This window comes from Chiloscyllium plagiosum, chromosome 15, assembly GCF_004010195.1.
Source record: "Chiloscyllium plagiosum isolate BGI_BamShark_2017 chromosome 15, ASM401019v2, whole genome shotgun sequence".
In the NCBI taxonomy this organism is placed as follows: Eukaryota; Metazoa; Chordata; class Chondrichthyes; order Orectolobiformes; family Hemiscylliidae; genus Chiloscyllium; species Chiloscyllium plagiosum.
In genome coordinates this window covers 60,962,560-60,975,045 of record NC_057724.1, presented here as the reverse complement: position 1 = coordinate 60,975,045, position 12,486 = coordinate 60,962,560, and positions in this window count along the sequence as shown.

Sequence of the window (12,486 nt, the reverse complement as noted above, 5' to 3'; positions counted from 1 at the left end):
GCCAAACTAGTTTAAACCCTCCTGAATCACACTAGCAAATGTCCCACCCAGGACATTTGTGTCCCTCCAGTTCAGGTGCAACCCGTCCTTAATGTACAGGTCCCACCTTCTCCAGAATATATCCCAATGGTCTAGGTATCTGAAACCCTCCCTCCTGCACCAGCCTAGCAGCTACATGTTAAGCTGCATTCGCTGACTGTTCCTCACCTCGCTGTCTCGTGGCACCGGTCGCAAAACTGAGATCACTACTCTACTCATTCTGCTCTTCAGCTTCCAACCTAACTCTCTGTAGTCACTTTTCAGATCCTCAATCCCCTTCCTGGCTATATCATTGGTGCCAATATGTACCACAATTTCTGGCTGCTCACCTTCCCCCTTCAGAATCTTGTAAACCCGATCGGCAACATCCCGGGAACCGGGAAGGCAACATACCTTTCAGGATTCCTGTTCCTGACCACAAAATCTCCTGTCAGTCCGTCTAACTATTGAGTCCCCTACCACTAGCACTTTTATATTTCCCCCCCTTCCCTTCTGAGCCACAGTGTCAGGCTCAGTGCCAGAGACCTGACAACTATGGCTTTCCCCTGGTAGGCTGTCCCCACCAGCAGTATCCAAAACGGTATACTTATTGCTGAGGGGAACGGTCACAGGGGATCCCTGCTCTGAATGTCGGTTCCCTTTCCACCCCCTGACAGTAACCCAACTGTCCTTATCCTGTGTCTGGGGAGTGACCACCTCCCTGTACATCATCTCAATTTCCCCCTCAGCCTCCCGGATGATCCTTAGTTCATCCAGCTCCAGCTCCAGTTCCCTAACTCGGTTTTCGAGGAGGTGGAGTTGGGTGCACTTCCCGCAGACGTGGTTGGCAGAGACATGTGAAGTGTCTCTCACCTGCCACATTCTGCAGGAGAAACATGCAACTGCCCTAACATCCATATCTAGCTATTCTGAAAGCCTGCACAGAACTAAACAAAGGAAGAGAAGGAAAAAAAGAGAAACCTGAAAACTTACCTGGTTTACAGACTCTTAGTAAGGTTAGAGGAGATGGGTCGGAGGGAGGCCCTACGATGTAGGGTCTCGGGTTTAGATCTCACCCACTTAAAACCTTCCCAGAAGTCCTTTGCTCCTCCCTTGCACCTCTCGGCAATGGTAAGTAGTAAAGGATAAAAGGACAGGTAACAAGTTTCTCAAACTAAAATAAGATGGCATCAGAAATGGCTAAAGGTGTCCTACAGTTAGGAGAGGTACCTCTGTTAGACTTACAGGAATTTACAAAAGCCAGACTGACTTAATTGGCAAAATAAATTAGAGGTAGAATTGCCCGCTCGAACCAAGAGGAAAAGTTAATTAAAATATTGACAATGAGTCTGAAACTGGTAGACATACAAGAGATACACAAGGAAGGAGAGGAGTGAGTCACTTGAGTTGTCAAAGACGCACTTACAGTGAAAGCAATTTGAACATAAAAAGAATTGAGGCAACTTGAGCTATAAGAGGAATTTTTAAAAAGCAGATGATTGAGAGACTTGAACTTGAGGAAAAAGAGAGAGATTTAGGAGGCTGGAACTAGGCATTCAAGAGAGAGAAAGTGATAAAGAAAGTGAAAAGGATAATAAAAGAGAATTGAGGAAGGAATCCAGATTTAGGAGAATTGAGATCAAAAAGCAGAACACAGATACAGCAGAAGGCCTTAATGATGAAAAACTTAGTCACAGTCTAAAGTCCATTGGGAAATATTTATGTTTGTACAGATACTGCTAAAATATGAGGAAAAAGATGAGGAGGCATTCTTCACGTCTCTAATAAAATAGTGAAACAAATGAAATAACTGAAGGAAAACTTGACATCGCCTATGCAGCGCAAGTTGACAAGTGGAGCCAAGAAATCTCAGCAAGTCTGGCAGCACCTGTGGAGAGAAGTGAGATTGAACGTTCCAGATTCAGTTCCTTCAGAACTGATGGTAGCTTGGAAAAGGATGATATTTGTGCAGAAGATGGGGTGGAGGGATGGGGAAGAGTAAATGATAGGGGAAATAGAGCCCAAACAGAGGAAAAATAGTTGGACAGACAAAGGAGTAGGTAAATGTCAGACTGGTGGATTGACTATCTGTGAATGGGGACTATTAGTGGCTGAAAATGGGTTGTGTTTGGTAGATGACAAGGTTACGAGAAAAGACATGGGAAAAGATGCCTTCAGCCCTAAAATTGTTGAATTCAATAAGAAAGCCAGAAGGCTGCAGAGTTCTGAAGCAGAAAATGAGGTGCTGTTCTTCCAGCTTGCACTGAGCTTCACTGGAGCACTGAAGCAAGCCTGAGACAGAGATGTTGGCAAGAGAACAGGGTGGTGTGTCAAAGTGGAAGGCAACTGGAAGCTCAGGGTCTTTGACCCTGCACTCCTCAGGGAGTGTAAAGCAATCACCTAGTGTGCGCTTTGTTTTCCTAATGTAGAGGAGACCATATTGTGAGGAGCAATACAGTAAACTAGATTGAGTGCAAGTAGAGCATTGCTTCATTTGGAGGGTGTGGTTGGGTTCCTGAACAGTGAGGAGGGACAAAGTAAATGGGCAAGTGTTACATCTTCTGTGATTGTAGGGAAAGGTGGCGTGGGACTGTGGGGGAGGTTTTGGGAGTGAAACCAGTGGACCAGGATTTCACAGAGGGAACAATCCCTGTAGAAGGCTAACAAGGGAGGGGAGGGAAATACGTGAATGACCTGTATTGAATTTGAAAGGAGAAAGCAAAGTAGTTTTAACAGATGGATATGGGCATTAAATACAATTTAAGCACATTCACAGAGAAATTATTTTCTGAGGAGAATTTAAAAACTCACTAACTTTGGTAAGAAGAACCCATGTAAGACCAGAGTGTTCCAACTGCTATACGGCCAGCAGAAATGGCTGACAATTATGAGCTGATCAACAAAATAAAGCCTTTTCTTTATCACCCCCATGAAATTGAGATTGATAGAAGGTAGGAAAATGAAAGGAAGCCAAATAACCAGGGTAAGGAAAGTACTGCAGGGCATGCCCCAAAAATCCCTTCCTCCTCAAACTAGAAATCAAGGTGCTGAGGATTGAGATAAAAATCAAAGGCCAAAATATTTCTATTGTACCAGAATGAATACCATCATCCCACCACCTCTAGTTGGCCTCTCCTATCAGTGGACAGGGTATACTTAGGGTTGATAATAGTCATGTTGGGAGATTATCTGTAAGTAGAATTCCATTGTTATACTCAATGTCAAGTTGTTGTTCAACAGGTCTGTGGGCCAGCTCTCCTAATATTGACACAAGCCCCTGGATGTTGGTAAAGGAAGACTTTGCAGGGTTGAGAGGACTTAGTTTGATATTGTTATTTGTGGTTCCATGGTTGATGTAAAGTGTTCTGTCTGCTATCATTTCTTTCTTTGGGATTTTATAGTGATTTGATACAACTGAATGGCTTGTAAGACCATTTCAAAATAGATTTAAGAGTCAAACAATATTACTGTGGACCTGGAGGCACATGCAAGCCAGTCCAGATAAGGCTGGCAGATTTCCTTCCTTAATGGATATCAATGAACTAGATCGTTTGTTAAGACAATTGACAGTGATTATCTGATTGCCACTAGGCTCCCCTTTAATTTCATGTTTTATTGATTTCAAATTTCACATCCACTTAAGTATGATTTGAATTATGTCCTTAGAACATCAGCTTGGGCTGCTGGATTATTGGTGCAATTACATTACCACAACGATTAGGAGGTAATAAAATTACCTTTTCTTTAACTCAAGGAACCTTACAATTGGCTCCTTAATCCTTACAGTGCGGAATATGTATTATTATTTTTGAAATCCAGATATTTAACATCAGAGTCAATTGGATTATTATCGGTTCTCTGGAAGCATTTCTTTTAATAAAGGTCAGAATATATATTTGGAACAGTGATCTCAGTAAGTTTATTCCAAGAAAGATTTTCAATGAATGAATGAAAGTAGTTTTTGGAACTCAGCACCTTGGAAGAACTCCTAAATTATAAATGAACATAGAACATAGACCATTGAATATAGAACAGTACACGCCCTTTAGCCTTCGATGCTGTGCCAACCTTTTATCCTACTCTAAGATCAATCTAACCTACCCACCCTTCATTTTACTATCATCCATGTACCTATCCAAGAGTCATTTAAATGTCCCTAACATATCTGACTCTACTACCACTGCTGGCCGTGCATTCCACGCACCCACCACTCACTGTGTAAAGAACCCACCTCTGATACCTCCCCTAAACCTTTGTCCAATCACCTTAAAACTCTGCCCCCTCATCCCCTCATGATACCCAGGCTTTTTCCTGTCCGGGACAAGGAGACACAGCGGAGGTAATGTGGAGACCAGGAGAATGCCGGGAAGGGAAGGACTGAGTATATATTTAGGCAGCGGCTAAACCTGAGATACTATATGTGTAGTATCTCCCTCCCATCCCCCCTTCCTCTAACCAGAAGAAAAAGACTCTGTAAGGTAAGGTTTTTATTTTTTCTTCTTTTTTCTTTTTAAGTGCATTGTTTGGTTTTAGTTAGTTGATACAAAGCTAAGCTTACAATGGCAGGGGACCTCAGACGCTCCTGACTCTTACACTTGCAAGAAGTGTGTCCAGCTGCAGCTCTTGATTGACCTCATGACGGCTCTGGAGCTGCGGATGGACTCACTGTGGAGCATCCGCGATGCTGAGAAGGTCGTGGATAGCACTATTAGTGAACTAGTCACACTGCAGGTTAAAATTGCTGAGGGAGACAGTGAATAGGTGAACAAACGGCAGAAAAAGAGTAGGAAGGCAATGCTGGTGTCTGCTGCGGTCATCTCCCTCCAAAACAGGTCTATCATTTTGGATACTGTTGGGGGAGATGGCTCACCAGGGGAAGGTAGCAGTTGCCAGGTTCATGGCACAGTGGCGGGCTCTACTGTTCAGAAGGGCGGGAAAAAGACTTGTAGGGCCATAGTCATAGGGGATTCTATTGTAAGGGGAGTAGATAGGCAGTTCTGTAGCCGAAAGCGTGACTCCCGAATGGTATGTTGCCTCCCAGGTACTCGGGTCAGGGATGTCACCGATTGGCTGCAGAGCACTCTGAAAGGGGAGGTTTAACAGCCAGTTGTCTTGGTGCATATAGCACCAACGATATAAGTAAAAAACGAGAAGAGGTCCTGAAAGCAGAATTCAGGGAGCTAGGAGAGAAGTTAAAAAGAAGGACCTTAAAGGTAATGATCTCGGGATTACTACCAGTGCCACATGCTAGCCAGCGTAGAAATGAAATAATAGGCAGGGTGAATATGTGGCTTGAGGTATGGTGTTGGAAGGAGGGGTTCAGATTTGTTGGACATTGGGATTGGTTCTGGGGAAGGTGAGACTATTACAAAGTAGATGGTCTACATCTGAACCAGACTGGAACCAATGTCCTTGGGGGAGTTTTTGCTACTGCTGTTGGGGAGGTTTTAAACTAATATGGCAGGGGGCTAGGAACCAGAAGAGAAAACAAGTAGGCAGCGAGTTGGAAACTGGAGACTGTAAGAATCACGAAGATAGCATTAATAAGGGGAAGAGTAGGCAGAGAGCAGATGAACATAAAAGAACTGGTGGCCTGAAGTGCATATACTTTAATGCAAGGAGTATAGTGGGTAAGACAAATGAATTGGTGCCTGGGAGTATGACATTATTGCCATCACAGAGACACGGGTTGAAGGGATGGCATGATTGGCAACTAAATGTTCGTGCATATACTTTAATGCAAGGAGTATAGTGGGTAAGACAAATGAATTGGTGCCTGGGAGTATGACATTATTGCCATCACAGAGACACGGTTGAAGGGATGGCATGATTGGCAACTAAATGTTCCAGGATATAGACGCCTCAGACAGGACAAGGTGGGAAGTAAAATGGAGGGTGAGTTGCATTGCTGGTCAGGGATGATATCATGGCTGTGCTAAAGTAGGACACTATGGAGGACTTGAGTAGTGAGGCATTACGGGTGGAGCTGAGAAATAAGAAGGGTGCAGTTACATTGTTGGGGCTGTATTACAGGTCTTCCACCAGTGAGCGTGAGGTAGAAGAACAAATAGGTAAACAGATTATGGAATGATGTAGAGGCAATAGCGTAGTGGTGATGGGAGATTTTAATTTTCCCAACATTGACTTGGATACACTTAGCGTCAGAGGTCTGGATGGGGTAGAATTTGTAAGGAGTATCCAGGAGAGTTTTCTACAGCAATATGTCAATAGTCCGACAAGGGAAGGGGCCAAATTGAACCTGGTGTTAGGGAATGAGCCAGGGCAGGTGATAGAAGTTGCGGTGGGGGATTTCTTTGGGAACAGTGACCACAATTCTGTAAGTTTTAGAATACTCATAGACAAAGATGAGAGTAGTCCTCAGAGAAGGATACTAAAATGGGCCAAGGCCAGTGATATCAAAATTAGGCAGGAGCTGGGATACGTGGTTTGGACACAGCTATTTGAAGGCAAGTCCACATTGATATGTGGGAGGTTTTCAAAGATAGGTTCAAGGTAGTGCAGGATAGGTATGTCTCTTTGAAAATATGAGATAGGAAAGGCAAGATTCATGAACCATGGATGACAGGAGAAATTGTACGACTAGCCAAGAGGAAAAGCGAAGCGTACATTAGGTCCAGGCAGCTAAGAACAGAACGGGCCCTGGAGGAATATCGGAAGAGTAGGACCAGTCTTAAACAAGGAATCAAGCGGGCTAAAAGGGGTCATGAAATAGCTTTAGCAAGCAGAATTAAGGTGCCTTTTATTCTTATATAAGAAGCAAGCGGGTAACTAGAGAAAGGATTGGTCCACTAAAGGATATGGAAGGAAGGCTGTATGTGACAGAATGAGTGAGATTCTGAATGATTACTTTGCATCAGTGGTCACTGAGGAGAGGGACATGATGAATGTTGAGACCAGAGATAGAAGTTTGATAACTCTGTATCACGTTGACATAAGTAGGGAAGATGTGCTGGGTAGGCTAGAGGTTATTAAGGTGGACAAATCCCCAGGACTGGATGGGATCTATCCCAGGTTGCTGAGGGAGGTGAGAGGAAATAGCTGGGACACTGACAGATATCTTTATGGCATCCTAAATCCCCAGGACTGGATGGGATCTATCCCAGGTTGCTGAGGGAGGTGAGAGAGGAAATAGCTGGGACACTGACAGATATCTTTATGGCATCCTTAAACACAGGTAAGGTGCCAGAGGACTGGAGGTTTGCACATGTTGTCCCCCTGTACAAGAAGGGTAGTAGGGATATTCCAGGTAACTACAGACCAGTGAGCCTGACGTCAGTGATGGAAAATTAAGTGGAGAAGGTACTGAGGGATAGGATCTATTTATATTTAGAAAATAATGGGCTTATTAGTGATAGGTAACATGGTTTTGTGCGGGGAAGATCGTGCCTTACCAACTTAATAGAGTCCTTTGAGGAAGTGACCAAGTTGATAGATGAAGGAAGGGCTGTGGATGTCATATACATGGACTTTAGAAAGGCATTTGATTAGTTTCCCCATGGTAAACTAATAGAGAAAGTGAAGTCACATGGTGTGCAGGGTGTTCTAGCTAGATGGATAAAGAACTGGTTGAGCAACAGGAGACAGAGAGTAGTAGTTGAAGGGAGTTTCTCGAAATGGAGAAAGGTGACCAGTGATGTTCCACAGGAGTCAATGTTGGGGCCACCGTTGTTTGTAATATACATAAATGATCTAGAAGAGGGCACTGTTGGTATGATCAGCAAGTTTGCACATGACATGAAGATTGGTGGAGTAGCAGAAAGCATAGGGGACTGTCAAAGAATACAGGAGATTATAGATAGACTGGGCGGAAAAGTAGCAGATGGAGTTCAATCCAGGCAAATGTGAGGTGATGCATTTTGGCAAGTGTAATTGTAGAGCAAATTATACAGTAAACAATAGAGCCTTGGGAAAAGTTGATGAGCAGAGAGATCTGGGAGTGCAGGTCCATTGTACCCTGAAAGTTGCTGCACAGGTGGGTAGAGTGGTCAAGATGACATATGGTATGCTTGTCTTCATCGGACGGGGTATTGAGTATAAGAGCTGGCAGGTCATGTTAAAATTGTACACGTCTTTGGTTCGGCCGCATTTGGAATATTGTGTACAGTTCTGGTCATCACATTACCAAAAGGATGTGGACACTTTGGAGAGGGTGCAGAGAAAGTTTACGAGGGTGTTGTCTAGTATGGAAGGTGCTAGCTATGAATAGAGGTGGAGTAGGTTAGGTTTGTTTTCATTTGAAAAAAGGAGATTGAGGGGGGACCTGATTGAGGTTTACAAAATCATGAAGGGTATAGACAGGGTGGATAGAGACAAGCTTTTTCCCAGGGTTAAGGATTCAATAACAAGAGGTCACGCTTTCAAGGTGAGAGGTGGAAAGTTTAAGGGGGATACGCACGGCAAGTAATTTACACAGAGGGTGATGGGTGTCTGGAACGTGTTGCCAGCAGAGGTGGTAGAGGCAGGCACAGTAGATTCAGTTAAGATGCGTCTGGACAGATTCATAAGTTGGTGGGGAACAGAGGGATACAGATGCTTAGGAATTGGGTGACAGGTTTACATAGTAGATGTGGATCGGCTCAAGCTGGGCCTGTCCCTGGGCTGTAAATTTTCTTTGTTCTTTGACAGCCATTTCTGCAGTGGGAAAAAGTCTCTGGGTATCCACTCTATCTATGCTTCTCATCAACTTGTACCCCTCTACCAATTCACCTCTCATCCTTCTTCGCTCCAATGAGAAAAAGCCTTAGTTTCCTCAACCTTTCTTCTCTAAACTTCCACATCCTCCTTATAATAAGGTGACTAGAACTGAACACAATATTCCAAGTGTGGTCTAACTGGGGCACCAAAGAGCTGCAGCATAACCTCACGGCTCTTAAACTCAATCTCCACTGATGAAGGCCAACACACCATATGCCTTCTTAACAACCCTGTCAATGAGGTGGCAACCTTGAGGGATCTATGCACATGGACCCGAAGTTCCTTCACACTGCCAAGAATCCTGCCTTTAACCCTGTAAGCTGCATTCAAATTTGATCTTCCAAAATGAATCACTTCACACTTTTCCAGGTTGAGCTCCATCTGCCATTTATCAGCCCAGTGTTGCGTCCTGTCAATGTCCCATTGCAACCTACAACAGTCCTCCCCACTATCCACAGCTCCACCAACGTTTGTGTCATTGGCAAAATTACTAACCCACCTTTCACTTCCTCATCCAAGTCATTTATAAAAATCACAAAGAGTAGAGGTCCCAGAACAGATTCCTGTGGAACACCACTGGTCACTGAGCTCCAGGCTGAATACTTTCCATCTACTACCACTCTGTTCTGTGAGGAAGTTTAGACAATTGATAGAGCAAAGTTGCAGTCAGTATGATGGGTTGAAGAGTGTCAGGAATAAGGGTTATGAATTACAGTAAAGGTAATTACCAGATAAAAGCAAGAGAAACAAGAATGAATTACTGGTAGTAAATTTTATTTATACATACCAGTATGAAAATTTAACGTCAAACATTCATTGAAATCCTGCAAAATCACACTGTTCAACGTAGTCATGGCCTGGTATAATGGCTCACTTAATATTAAACATTTATTAAATTCTGAATGTGTAAGCATCTTGAACTTTCCTGCCCAATTCTTCCGTTTCTCTCCCATTTATTCTCATTATGTTAAGAACCTCAGCAACATTAACAAATTTGCCAAAGAATTAAAGATATATGTAGCTAATATATCTCACTTTTATTCCGATATAATGGCACAAAAAATGGTTACCTTTTTAACAATATTAACTTTTGGATGTGTAGTGAACAAAGTGTAATAAGTACCATAGACTGAGTCCCGGTCTGAATGAATAAATGAATCAAAATGTGCTGTGTTAACCAAGTGGACTCAGGAGAGGGAGGGAAGGAGGGATGCATGGACGGAACAGTAAACAGAGTGATGAGTAGAGTTAACGGTATGAATGAATGAATGCGATTTAGTTTAAGTGGGTTAATGGGAACATGCAGTTTTTTTGTAAGAGGTGTATAATGCGATATAGTAGGTTCAATGTTCACACAAGATATATGGAAATACATGATTCTTTGGCCAAAAATAAGGGATCAACTTTTACATGAGATTGACTTTTACTTGAGTATATATGATATCTTACATAATTTGGAGATGCCGGTGTTGGACTGGGGTGTACAAAGTTAAAAATCACACAACACCAGGTTATAGTCTAACAGGTTTAATTGGAAGCACTAGCATTTAGAGCGACGCTCCTTCATCAGGTGGTTGATGGAGCGGCGCTCCGAAAGCTAGTGTTTCCAATTAAACCTGTTAGACTATAACCTGGTGTTGTGTGATTTTTAACTCGGTATCTTACATGTAATTGATTAGATTGATAGACTCAGTTTTGTTAATTTGTGAATGTCACCTTTATCATTTTATATCAGAGCATCAGAATTTATTTTTTCTACACTAAACCTTTCAATCCATTGATTTTATTGGCATTTCATTTCTACCCCAACTAACTGCAAACTCATAACCTTTGTAGAAAATCAGTAAGGAGATTTCAACTCATGATCTATTTTTGGAGAAAATGCTATTAACAAGGTTGTTACATTAAATGAATTGTATAATGTCTGGCAGGCATTCATCAGCCTTAAAGGGTAATGATTGTTTTCCACAGTTGAGCTGGTTTCTTCCCCTTATGTCACTGTTAGATGAGTTGCTAGATAGCTGGAATATTATTTCCAAGTTAGTAAGATATATGTAAGTATTAACTCCAGGCAGAAAGTTGCTGGAAAATACCCAATTTATCACCCCTGAAATATCCATGGAAATTAAGAAGAGCATTAACCAGTTCCACGTCTGAAATGAGCTCAATAAGGCAGTCTTGCATTTGTCATCAGTTGAAAGTCAAGCAGCCAGACTGCCAGCACTCAGGTACATAGGGTAGAGGCAGTGGCCAATTGTGACACTCTGTGGCAAAAATTCAGAACTTCCTTTATATAATCTGAAGGAACAGTTATTTTTGAGGTCTTCATTAGGAGGTTTCACTGGTAGCAGTGGCCACAGCAGTAAGAAATTACATTGGGCTGCTTCTATTCAATGATTTGCCCATCACAGTTCTACAGCCCAGCCAAGGAGTTATTTTGCTGCCAGCCAGACACTCTCTGGCTTGCTGGATTTTGTACCAGCCTGCATTTGACAAGCTACATTGAGATGGCCATTTGGACTTTGTAACAGAAACTGGAGCCAAGAGCTGTGTATGAACAGAGCTTTGGCTGACAACAGTAACTGATGGGCCTGAGAACTAGTGACCACTTGTTGATGACAAATGCTTATTTAGATGAGACCCAACCTCATAATGTCTTGTGTCCATTTGCTACAAAGCTGGTTTGTTTTATTAATGCATCAATCAACAGTCAATATACACTTCCTGAGTCATGAAAAATCCCTTAAGAATGTAGGAGAATGTTGATAGTAATAGCCAACATCCATCAGAATTTATTAAATGATTGCAATTGATGTGAATACAATTAAAAAGATGTCACTGATGATATAGTGGTAAATGGAAAACACGTGTCCTGCTGAAATTTAGGCAGAATCCTCTGGCAACCTGAACAATATGGGCTGTGGTGAGAAATGTGGCAGACTTAAACAACTGAACATCGGGAACAACTCACTGCATCTTTTAACAAGGTTCCAGGCATTGAGGCAAGATTCCTACTCAGCAGTAATGAGGTGCTTAATATGGATGGTTATTGCTCGTTAAGGACTTGATTAAGTACAATCTTGCTTCAATAAAATGCAGTTTTCTATCGCACCCACTCACCAAACTAGGTGCTGAGAATTCTTCACATAGAAGTCAGAGCAGGTACCTTCAGTGGACCACTTTCTCCAAAGAGCCTCCACGTTGGAGAACGGGCATCAATGTCTCAGGATATGCTGCACGGGCACCAGCCACACACATCCAACCTTAAGATCATTTAAGTCTGATATACGTCAGCCTCTAACAACCCTTATGGTACAGCTCATCCACTTACATTGTGCTTCTGAATGTCATTGCTGTACTTCATAGCACTTTGCAACAGCAACTGTCTTGTATTACTGCTGCACAGACACTGGACTCAGAGTATTGCACCTAGCTCATGGTCTGGACCAGGCTGCATCACCAACCTGTTCACCGTTCTCTTAGCATTCATTCATTTTGTGCCTATCTGGATCTCACAGAATCTCTGCCTTATCTTGCTTTCTTGCACCTTGCCACCTCAGCCAGTGATGCCAGGCTTACAGTACAGCTGTATTACGTAAAGACAGTATCTATCCATTTCATTTTCTGCTTTTTTGATTGTGGGCTGAAATTGAGAAAATAACTATTTTAAAAGTCAAAAATTGTTAAAAGGTCTCTGCATTTTTTAAAAGCAAGTAACCTGACACTCAGGGTAGATACTGTTTGTACAGCTGC